The 11,512-nt window shown below is 32.8% G+C and overlaps 1 long non-coding RNA gene across 2 annotated transcripts in view; it reads left to right on the forward strand.

Annotated features, from left to right (window-relative positions):
• The window catches only part of LOC122813037, a 532,484-nt gene that overhangs the window by 292,736 nt on the left and 228,236 nt on the right, over positions 1 to 11,512 (forward strand). Inside the window, exon 2 of one of the 2 annotated variants that reach the window (XR_006366626.1) lies at positions 10,048 to 10,141. The exons of the other annotated variant lie outside the window; for it this stretch is intronic. This is a non-coding gene — a long non-coding RNA (uncharacterized LOC122813037). The remainder of the gene's footprint in view (positions 1 to 10,047; positions 10,142 to 11,512) is intronic. 2 annotated transcript variants of the gene reach the window in all.

Below are 11,512 nucleotides of genomic sequence, written 5' to 3' on the forward strand. Positions count from 1 at the left end.
AGTATGAACAGTTTAAAAAAAAAAAAAAAGTTTATTTTAGTTTATATGATGCTGTTTTACCAAATGTGTAGTTTTGTCTTGATAGATAATTGAATTGAAAACTGTTAACCTCAATTAAATATAACTAGTATTAAATTGATAAGGTGGTAGCTGAGGTACTGCTGCTTAGGGTAGGGGGTTAACTTGAGTAGTAAATACTACTCTAAGTTGGAGTTTTCAACTCCAGGCTGGATGCAAGGTTTAATCCTTACATTATTTTCACTTGTTCATTGTTATATGTATATAGTTTTGACATCCACAATATATTTTGTATACTCATTGTCACTACAAACAAAATTGAATCCTATACAAAATCCCATAAGAGATTTAATAAATACAGCTATATTTAAAGGTACACCTAAAAGAGGAGATGTAACATTATTTATCTTGTTATTTGTTATTTCGATCATAAGATTCTTGAGTTTTAAAAATGCCAAATGACTTCTTTAAAAGGAATTTCTTTAAACATTAATGGATTGAATAATCTCTGTAAAAGGGCAAGCCTAATAAGATACATTAATTTACACAAGGCCAATCTAGTCTTCCTGCAAGAAACCCATCTCTTGGAAAAGATATTGATAAACTAGCCACTAATAAGTATACAGTATTGGTTAGTTCAGAGCACACTCAGAAAAAAAGAGGAGTGGCTATTTTATGGAATAAAAGTATGCCCATTCCTAAAACCATTAAGTCTTTTCAGGATGACAAAGGAATGTTTTGTATGGTTACAATACAAATTAATGGGAAGACTTACACTTTAATTAATATATATTGGATACCTGGAATTGGTATTAATACAGTGAAACATCATATTGATAAGATCATATCATTCTCTATAGAGGATATTATTTTAGCTGGTGACTTTAATTGTATACAACATGAAAGTGATACTACCACTATAAGGAAAAGAAGAATTACATCTAATGCAAAACATTTAAATGATTTTGCTAATTCTTATCATTTGAATGATATTAATAATCAGATAGATTCAAAATCATTACCATACACCTTTTTTTCTAACAGATACAAAACTTATTCAAAAATAGATAGGGTCTTTATTTCTAACCAGATGGTAACAGATTTAATTAATTCCAAAATCATTTCATGTCCTATATCTGATCATAACTCAATTGTTTTTGAATTCATGATAAAAAATACTCATAATGTTCAGATCAAAAGGATACCAGCATACTTAACTCAGCTAAAAGACTATAAAGAATATATACTTTCAGAAGTACAACATTTTCTAGACATAAGTAATACTCCTGAAGTCTCCATTGTCTATGTTTGGGATGCCTTAAATCATATCTATATGGACAAAGTATCAGATGGTATAATAATAAAAGGAAATCTTGGGATAAGGAATTGTTAGATATTCAAAGTAAATTAGACTCTTATAAGCATAATAATAAAGAAAATATTATAGACAAGAAAGTTATTGAAGAAATAAACAAACTAAATGAGAAATACAAAGAAATTTTAACTCATAAAGTTAAAATAACTTTAGAGAAATACAAGTTTTTGTCTTATTCAATAAGCCCCAAATACTTACATAGACTTAAAAATAAAACAAAAGATTGAATAAACAAAACCATATCAAAGAAATCTTTTCTCTAAGGAAAAAGAAGAATGTTTCTAGTATACCAGAAATACTGGATGAATTTAGAAATCACTTTCACAAGATTAACCATAACAACATTAACATGGAACCTAAAGATAAAATAAAGGAGTTTATAACCACAAACATGAATAAAAGCTTAATAAACAACAGATTAAACTATTGGACAAGAGTATTTCATATACAGAAGTTATTACACAAATAAATAAGCTTAAATCAAACAAAGCACCGGGTAATGATGGTATTATACCAGAGATATATAAAATCCTTTCTAAAACTACATATTCATTAATACATAAGGTTTTTATTTTGGCCCAAACTGAGTTAATAACCCTCCCATCTTGGCAATATACATTTATTTCACCAATTTTAAAACCTAATAAAGATCCAACTAGATGTTCTTCATATCGACCCATCTCATTACTTAATGTTGATTATAAAATGTTTATGAGTATTTTTGCCGATAGATTGAAGACAATCATCCCCGGCATTATAGATATAGATCAGATGGGCTTCATTGTAAATAGAAATACTTTTGATAATATAAGAAGAACTTTAACATTAATTGATTTTGCAAATAAGAAAAAGAAAGATTTAACACTTATTAGTCTTGATATAGGTTCAGCATTTGATTCATTAAGTTGGGACTATCTGTTTACCTTACTGAAATGCACAAACTTCTCTGATGCATTTGTAAATTTAATTGAGCATTTATACAAAGGAACGCTGGCTTATATTAAGGTAGGAACATATGTTTCACAAAAAATACCCATTCTTAAAGGTACAAAGCAAGGATGTCCACTTTCTCCACTATTATTCACTTTAGTAATGGAGCCTTGGGCTAATTTGATTAGAAACAGTACTGACATAGAGGGTTTTGAAATAGACGAAAATACAACATCAAAAATTCTACTTTTTGCAGATGATGTTCTAATTACATCAGCAGGATCTAATTCTTCTATGCAGTCTTTATTTGATAAAATGATGAATTTTAAAAGTATTTCTGGTTTAATATTCAATGAAGAAAAAACTAAAATACTACCTATATATACACGAAAAAATATTCTCATTTGTGATTTTACTAAATATGTACCCAATTCAGGTCAGATAACTTATTTAGGTATAATACTATCTAAAGATATTAAATCTATTATATATAATAACTATAATACCTGTTTTCTTAATATACAAAATCTTTTTAATACCTGGAATAATATGTTTTTTACTATGGAGGAGAGACTTACAATTATTAAAATGATAATATTCCCCAAGATTTTATACTTAATACAATCAATAATACTTTCACCTACAAAAATAATTATCAAGAAACTGAATACACTAATGTTAAATTTCTTATGGGCACCTAATAGACCTAGGATTGCATTAAAGAAACATAGCTGGTCTCAAGGGGGTATTTCTTTTCCAGACTTTAATTTATATATTATCTCTTCTATTATAAAAGTTATTACTTTATTAATAGATCAGTCATATATCGCAAAATGGAAAGATTATTGGGAGCTAATTAGTATGCACTTCATGAAAATCTCCTTAACACATAAAAATATGATTGTAAATAACTCCATGTTGTGGTTGCTAAAGGAATTTTGTACTTCACCTATTACACCTAAACATATGGTTTGTTACCCATTAAATATTATTATTAGTTATCGTAACTTTATATTCATGCACCCTAAGTATAGGGAATGGAATTTTATTGTATTCCCTATAATGTATACTCAGGGTATGCTTATGTCATCTACTTCTGAAGGAGCTCATTTAGCTATAGATAATGATCTAAAGTACTGGTATCAGCTGATATCTGATAAAGTTAAAAATCTAGATTTTTTAAAACAAGAATTTGATCTAAGAGAAACTTGCTGGTTAGAGGTTCAGATCTTTAGACAACATCTCATTGATAGAATAGATCTAATGTCTATAACAGTTAAAGAATCTATTCCAAAACTGATTGATTACTTGATATTAAATTTACAGCATAAAGTTTCTGATAAAGGTAAACTTTCATATATACATAAAATTATCAGACAAGAAACTTTTTACAGTGTAGATTCATACTGGAATTATTTCACCTCTATTAATGGGGACCCACCAACTCAACAAGATAAACAATATATATTGGAATCTGCTTATAGAACTACATCTTCCATTGTCTGGAGACTTTATACATGGAAATTTTTACATAGATCTTTTTATACACCTTTGATGATGAATAAAATAAATAATAAAGATAATCTATGTAAGAGATGTAATGTAGAAATTAATGCTGACTGGGCTCATATGTTTTATGACTGTATGAAGTTGAAAGAATACTGGAAGTCAATTAATGAATTTTTGCAGGCTCTTTTTACAGATAATTTCATTATTTCTAAGTCTCTTATATTATTCAACACACCTGTACCTCAATGTGTTAAAAAGATTAAGCTTCCCTTGTTATGGTCTATCCTAGCAGTGGCCAGGAAAATAATAACTAGAAATTGGATTTTAGATACACCTCCTTCGTTCAATGAATTTAAAAAATGTTATGAATATAATGTGCCATATGGAAATAAGCACAATTAGAATGAGAACAACTAGAAAAACATCATATTATATTGTATGGGATAATTTACAAAATTTGTTAAAAAAATTCTAATTTCAATAGCACGGTATTTTAGTTTAATTAATTGATCTGATTGTAGTGGATGTCTTTGTAAATACTTTAGTTGTTTTGTTGAATATTATAATAATACCTATTTTTAATTACTTGTATAAAATTGTTATGATATTTCTCTTATATGTTAAAACAATAAACCTGTTTTGAAAAAAAAAATTTGCTTAGGTAATGGATTGCCTGTTACTTGTAAGGTCCTCCCTCTTTACTGATCTTTTTTTCTCCCAGTGTGAGAAGGGCCGGGTTTCTTCTTGGGTCCTAAGTTCATTGTAATGTCATTTCAAAAAATGCTGTTGCATTAAACTTGATAGATATGATGAACATTTGTTTTTATTTTATTGGTAGAAGTGAGTAATACATTTCATTATTGTGAACATATTCAAGGAAAGAACTTTTAGAATTATGTACTGAGTAGCAGAAAATGTACTATTTGGTCTTTAAGAATGTGTTAGGTTTTATCCATTGTTCCAATATTTTTTAGATTATGCATTCACACTGCAATATATTGCTGAGATATGTAGACACATATCTGTTTATAGCAAACTGAATGGTTAGGTGAGACTCTAGGTACACATTTCTAATATCTTCTCATAACAAGGCAGGCAAAGTCTGTCTGTAAGTTGAGTATTGGAAGATTGGAAGATATCACTGAATGCCGTGTACTTCCTCTCAACTCTAATGAAGATTCATAGCTACTTCAGTAAACATTGATTTCTCTAAGTTGCATTCCTCTTCAAACCAACTAAATTTTGTCTACTTAATGACATGCATAAAGCCTGTTTCTGTGGTATTGTTTATGAAACATCGCAAAGACTTTTCTGTAAGCTGGCTTAAATACGAGTTAAGTCTAGCATCTTTTACTAAAAATCCCTGTTTCGCCTCTTCATTTAGAAATGAGACTTTCTACTTAATTGTACACAGAACTGACTTTCTACTTGATTGTACACAGCATTTTAATGCAAAGAAACATGGCTGGCAAAATGTGCACAAGAAAACTTGTTCTTTGGTATGATGTCATCTGTTTGGTAAAAGCTCAACAGCAGTACACTTGCAGCTCTTTCTGTCGTTCCCCAGGGATGTTGTGATATTTCCATTAAGTAGAATGTTTCTATTATGCAGGAGAAATTGGCCAAATTCAGTCTTTCACTTACCCTTGTGGATAACATAGCAAGGAAGAATAAGTTTTAACTAATGCATTTTTTCTACTGTTTCCGCTATGAAGAAATGAGAAAACAGACATCCATCTGTTGATGGTGCAATAATGCATTGTGTCATTTCCAGGTATCTGACAATGCTCAAAACTGTAATGTAAGAGGATTTATGTAGTTGTTTTTGCAAAAGTTTTTGCCTTCACAGGTGAACAGGTCTATACAGTGAGGCATCAGCCTTAAAAATATGTGTAGATCAAAAACAGAAAAAAAAAAGGCTTGGGAAGAGATGATATTTCCCTTAAGTGGCTTTTTGTTGGCCTGTTTTCAAATACCTGTACCTTCTTTGATTAGGGAGTGATAAAGAGAGAAGACAGGCTGTATGTTCATAGAAATGTTAGTGCTCTAAAGAGTTATAAATATGCTGTATAAAAGTGACCCTAGCTGACTTATGAATCATACCTTGCACAGAATGAATGCTGCTGAAGTAGTACATATTCATTGCATCTCCTGTCACTAATAACGGATACTGTCTAAACATGAGATATCACTATGTGAAAGAGAAAAATAGGGTGAAAGGGACAGATGGCTTTATTAGCAAGATTTACGTAGTAATATAACTAATGTTAAGTCTTTCAAGGTCTATTTACATAAGATTGTTTATCTGTTTGTGAGCCATTTATTTCATGGGAACCCGTATACAGCCACCAAGGGTTTTGTTTTTCTTCATGCTGTAGGATAGTTCTTTCACACAATCCACCGTGGTGAAGCCCTTCTAGCCAATGAGTGACACAAAATAAAATGCTGATAGAACAGCTACATGCCAAGAAAGAGGGGTGGGTCGGGAATATTCACTGTTTTATACTTGCTGTTATTGAGGTTAACAAAAGTCTTTGCTGCGATTCCATTGTTGCTTGGTGACTGAGGGACACGCAAAGCTTCATATCCCGGCAACGTTTACAGTGGATTTATCGCACACTAAATCAGAAGAGCCACCTCCAGATTTCCTTCTTTCCCTCACCCTCCAATTCAAATCTCTAAAAATTTCCTAATTGGCATGTAGGAATGCCTAATTTGCTGCTTGTTTCTGTGATGGACTTCCAGCTGGTCTCAGTGCCAACCTCTACCATCCCCCTCAGCAACTGAGTCTTTAATAGGTTAAGAAAAGTTATTGTATTTTCTTGAATAGTGCACAAAAATCCCAGGATGCCTTTCACATTTAGCTGTTGCATGGCTAGCAGCTTTGGTGAGTTATAAAGAAAGGTCTTTCATCTTCCATTTTCATGGTAGACTGTCACATTTCAGCAGTTGGTCAGAATCAAACTTCTATCATCGCTTCATCTCCCAAAATGCAACTTGCTTTGAACTGTAACAACTGTTGGCTTTCACTGGACTCACCTTCAAGAGGAAATCAAATAATCTTTAATTGCAGAGAACTAGGTTCCTGCTGCTTAAAGAGCTATCACATAACAATCAGATGTAAAAATGAACTTTTAATACAGGCTCTCATTTTTTTGAGGATACTGCTGTTACCTGATTATATGGGATATCACGTATCAAAATGTCAGGATTTCTTACATAGTGTGAGTCTTTTTTTCAGTTAACACAGATCTCAGAAAAGTACTCCAAACCACTATGACTTTAAACATAAAACTTCTACAATTACTAGAATAAAAGGAAATCAATATCTGTGTAAAGTCTGTGACATTATGTGGATCACAGATTCTGTTGTAGTGTAACATTTGTTAACGAACATATATTGACTGCATGTCAGACTCAGATTGTGAATATAGTTGTACAACATGTATGCATAATGTCTGTCAGCTCTAGTTTTCTGAACAAAAGCTCTTTCAAATTATCTTCATAGAGTATTGTAAATAATAGTTTGAAGAATGAAAGCTATTCCATTTTGAGATTACATAAGACAGGGTTCTTGTGTATTTGAAGGGAAATTTGTGTCAGTGTTAAAATTTGGACTTGCAGAAATCATGCAAATAATTATCACTTTTTTAAATTTAGACTTTAAGCCCATAATTGTATTGTTTGAGCACATAACTGTATAGATTTATTTTTTATTTTAATTTGTTCCATGGATGCAAATCCATGCATATTTTTATATACAGATCTCTCACATTCACACACACAGTGTGTGTGTGTGTGTGTGTGTGTGTGTGTGTGTGTGTGTGTGTGTATGGATGTACATATACTCTCAGACAAAGATAAGCTATAAAATGCTTAAATCTAAAAGATGGGCTAGAAACAGTAATGTGACTGGGTAACAGAAGTATGAAAATTATCCTTGAGACAAATCCACTAGCAAAAATGCCAAACAGTAAATGCATCAGAAATGGGTGCATGTAATAAAAATAATCCTTTCTAAACATGGTTTCTACCTTTTGTTTTAAGTATATAGACCTGCAGTAACCCCTAAAGTTAAAAATGATAAAGTACTACCATGACAACATGATATCTAAATTAAAAAAGTGCTACAAACGTTTGCCCCAAAAAGTACATAACACAAAACACAAGGAAAGTATACAAATAAAACTAATCAACAAAATGTATGAGTTTAAGTCACAGCCTAACTTCCTTACAGACTGCAATAAAAAACAACCAGACCCAAGTTCAAGCTCAGAATAGATCTCCCTCCCTCCCTGATAGTCCACTGTAGTTCACCATGCCCCACCCATCACAAACAAGAAGTACCATTAATTTACTGAACATGTATAACATCAAAAGGGAAGCACTGTACTGGTAACTTCTACCCCCATCCCCCTCCACAAAAAAGGAGAACACACGTGTAGTCTTAGACGATATACACAACACAGAATCACAGTTGGTAGCTCATGTAAAAAAGATGGTCTAAAAGAAGAAAAAAATCTCCCAGTCTATCAAGTGTGGTATAAAACACCAGAAAAAAGCATATAGTCCATTACCTAATAAATGTTATTTTAACGATTAAAGATTTAACCTTACAGAGGTAAAATTCACCAAACAATCCCGTCAAAAACATATACACTGCACTCCCACAATGAATCACTCCATGCTATACTCAGGTAAATATGAAGAAATTAATGCATTTACTTAGAATCAGAAGAGCATTTGGCTGCAAAATAAAAAAAAAATTGATTGTCTTCTGCATTATGAATATAAACAAATGTCCATATAGTAATTTCTAAAAACATTTACACAATATTTTCAGTGTACTGTGTTTAAGCCCTGTCTTATCAACTATAGAAATGGGATTACACATTTCTGCATATAAATCTGGTTTCACTTAAATGACCAGACAGGATTATACAGCACTGCTTAAAGCAAAACATGTGAATAACACATAGCAAATTACTCCAGTTATGGTAAGGCATTTGGTCAGCAAGAGATTGATTCCAAAAGACTTGTTCTCAGTGTAAGAGACTTACTATGATTGAAGTCTGTCCTGATTCCAAAAGACTTGTTCCCTGCGTAAGTGTCTATAACCAGGCTTACACCAGGGGCCGGTTTCCAAAAGGCTTACTCTCAGAATAAGTCACTTAGTATGAGTGCAAGTCTTGGAGTTAGTGACTTGGAGAGCAAGTCTTGGAATCTGGCCCCATGCTTTATTTTGAGTATTTCCAAGCCTCAGTATTTATGGCCAATAGTAAGATCAAGCTCTGTACATTTTGTTTCTGTCATGTGATTTGTCTTTTTACACATATTATCATTTTAGTACTTTTAGGAACTGTGTAATAAAATACTAGGCCTCTAATGCACAAGTCCAGCTATAAGCATGATTTCACAAAATAACTATGCAAATAGTACAGTGGCAGCAAAATATTCTTTTTTGCTGGAGTTTATAAAATATTAACATATACAATACAGTACACTCAAATTCACTAGTTCACAATAATTTGCAACAATTTTCAAAGTACTAATGTAACTAAAAGTAAATAAAATAAATGTCACTTCACACAACGGTTATTTTACTATATGAATTTCATATACAGCTTGGGTGGTGTGATGTTCTATATAAGAAGACACTAAAATGAGATAATTGTTTTGCATGTGCTCTTTATCTTATTTTAAAATATTCATCATTACATAAGAATACATTCTGTTATGTGTATTGAACATCTGTTACCTCACAGGAAGTGTGCTTTGAGAGCTTATCTGCTTAAATGGTATCCTGACTGCTATCTTATATGATGTATCAGAAATATGTCTACGTTATTAATCTGGTATAAAGATGTAGGTATGGGTTTGTCTCGAATGTGTGCTGATAATATGGTCATTTTTTTTAGTGGTGTCAGATGTCTTGTACTAGAGTAGAGCCATTATGTATGGCAGAGATATATAAAATATAGAGGATGTACTGCAAACATAACTGTTTTTGTCCTTGTTTTCTTTGCACATAAAATACTTTTTGCTAATGTGTTTGTCGCTATACCTCAGATTACTTACTACTGTTGAAACAGTGCATTCCATTTTGCCCCCTTGTCTATCAAGGACTATCTCCTCTGACGACTTTGTCACAGAGGCACACCAGTATTTTCTCAATGCTGCTTTTAACATCTACACCTGTTTTGATTTCCTTGCAGCCAGGATGTGCCACTGCCTTTAAATACTCCTGCTCATTACTATGGACCTCTATCTGGGTACTCTGCAAAGTCTCAACAAGAGTGTTCATTTCAGGTAAGAAGAGCTGCTGTCCTTTCTCAGTGTAGTTCTGTAGTGGTCTATTTCTATGTGTTAATGTCTGTTTTTACTGTAGCAGCTAGAACTGTAATTGCTATACCAGCAGAAAAGCTGAGACTGTATAGATGCACAATTGCACACACACATATATATATATATATATATATATATATATATATATATATATATGTATATAGGTTTATAGGTAGGTACTAGGCTAGCGGCCCAAGGGCCTACATAAGCCTAGCCAACAAGGTTCCCCGGCTTACGCCACCCAAGAAAGTTATTTTCCTGTGCCACTGTCGAGCAGAGACACAGAAGTGATCCCCGGGGTGGGCATTTCCTATTTCCCATCCACTCATCAAGATTTTTCTTGAAGAGTGCTAATGAAGAACTTTGCTTGACATAGATAGGTAGCATGTTCCAGAGTATGGGAAGTCTTTGGGAGAGGAATCTATCCCTACAGCATGTCCTGTTTATTGTGGTGACAAGGTTTAGGTCCCTAGAGCGTGTAGCTCAGCGGGATTGGGATTTCTTTAGGTGTAGCATGTCCAGCAGCTCTGGGTTTGACATAGCTTTATATGTTAGGCAAAGATCACCTCGGAGTAGGCAATTTGCTACAGAGTAAAGCTGGAGTTTTTTGAGGCGGTCAGTGTAGGGCATTTGTTTGAGGCCAGTAATCCTCTTTGTAAGATACTTCTGTGGCCTTTCCAGCTGCTGCAGATGTCTTGTGAGGTACATTCCAAAAGGGGCGTTGTACTCTATAATGGGTCTAATGAGTGTCGAGTAGAGGGGAACAATATATATACATACATACATACATATACATATATTAAACCTGTAATTCTGAATTGACATGCAGTCTAGTAATATTTCCGTAGAGCTTTACAGCATTAGTTTAATACAGATCATTGCACTTTATTTTTGTATGTACAGTATATGCTGTATTTATAATCTAGAGAACATATTACTCATTATCATGCACCACTGGGTTGCTTTCATTTATTTAATTGGTACCAGGAGATTAGACACTGCAATATTGGTCTGAGTTTGCAGTAGAGAGTATTATGTGGGCAGGGGTGATCGATAGATGGTGGATGTGGAATTATTTTAAGGAGCACACACCATCACTGGATATTCTGAATATTCATTGGAGTTTCACTTTGTTCTGTTTCAGAATGGCAGTCAGCAAAGCTGTTTTAGTACCAGACAGTTCAGCAAAAGCACAGTGTCTGGCTTGTGAATTAAAGGGATGAGGAGACAGTGAGACAAAAGGGAAAACATTTCTTTTTCTTAGCAATGAATTGAAAAGGATTGTAAAACAGGCAGTAAAACTTTCCTGCTGACTACAGTGCTGCAGTTAGCCGA

This window comes from Protopterus annectens, chromosome 10.part0 (assembly GCF_019279795.1).
Source record: "Protopterus annectens isolate FY-2018-M chromosome 10.part0, PAN1.0, whole genome shotgun sequence".
NCBI classification, from domain to species: domain Eukaryota; kingdom Metazoa; phylum Chordata; order Ceratodontiformes; family Protopteridae; genus Protopterus; species Protopterus annectens.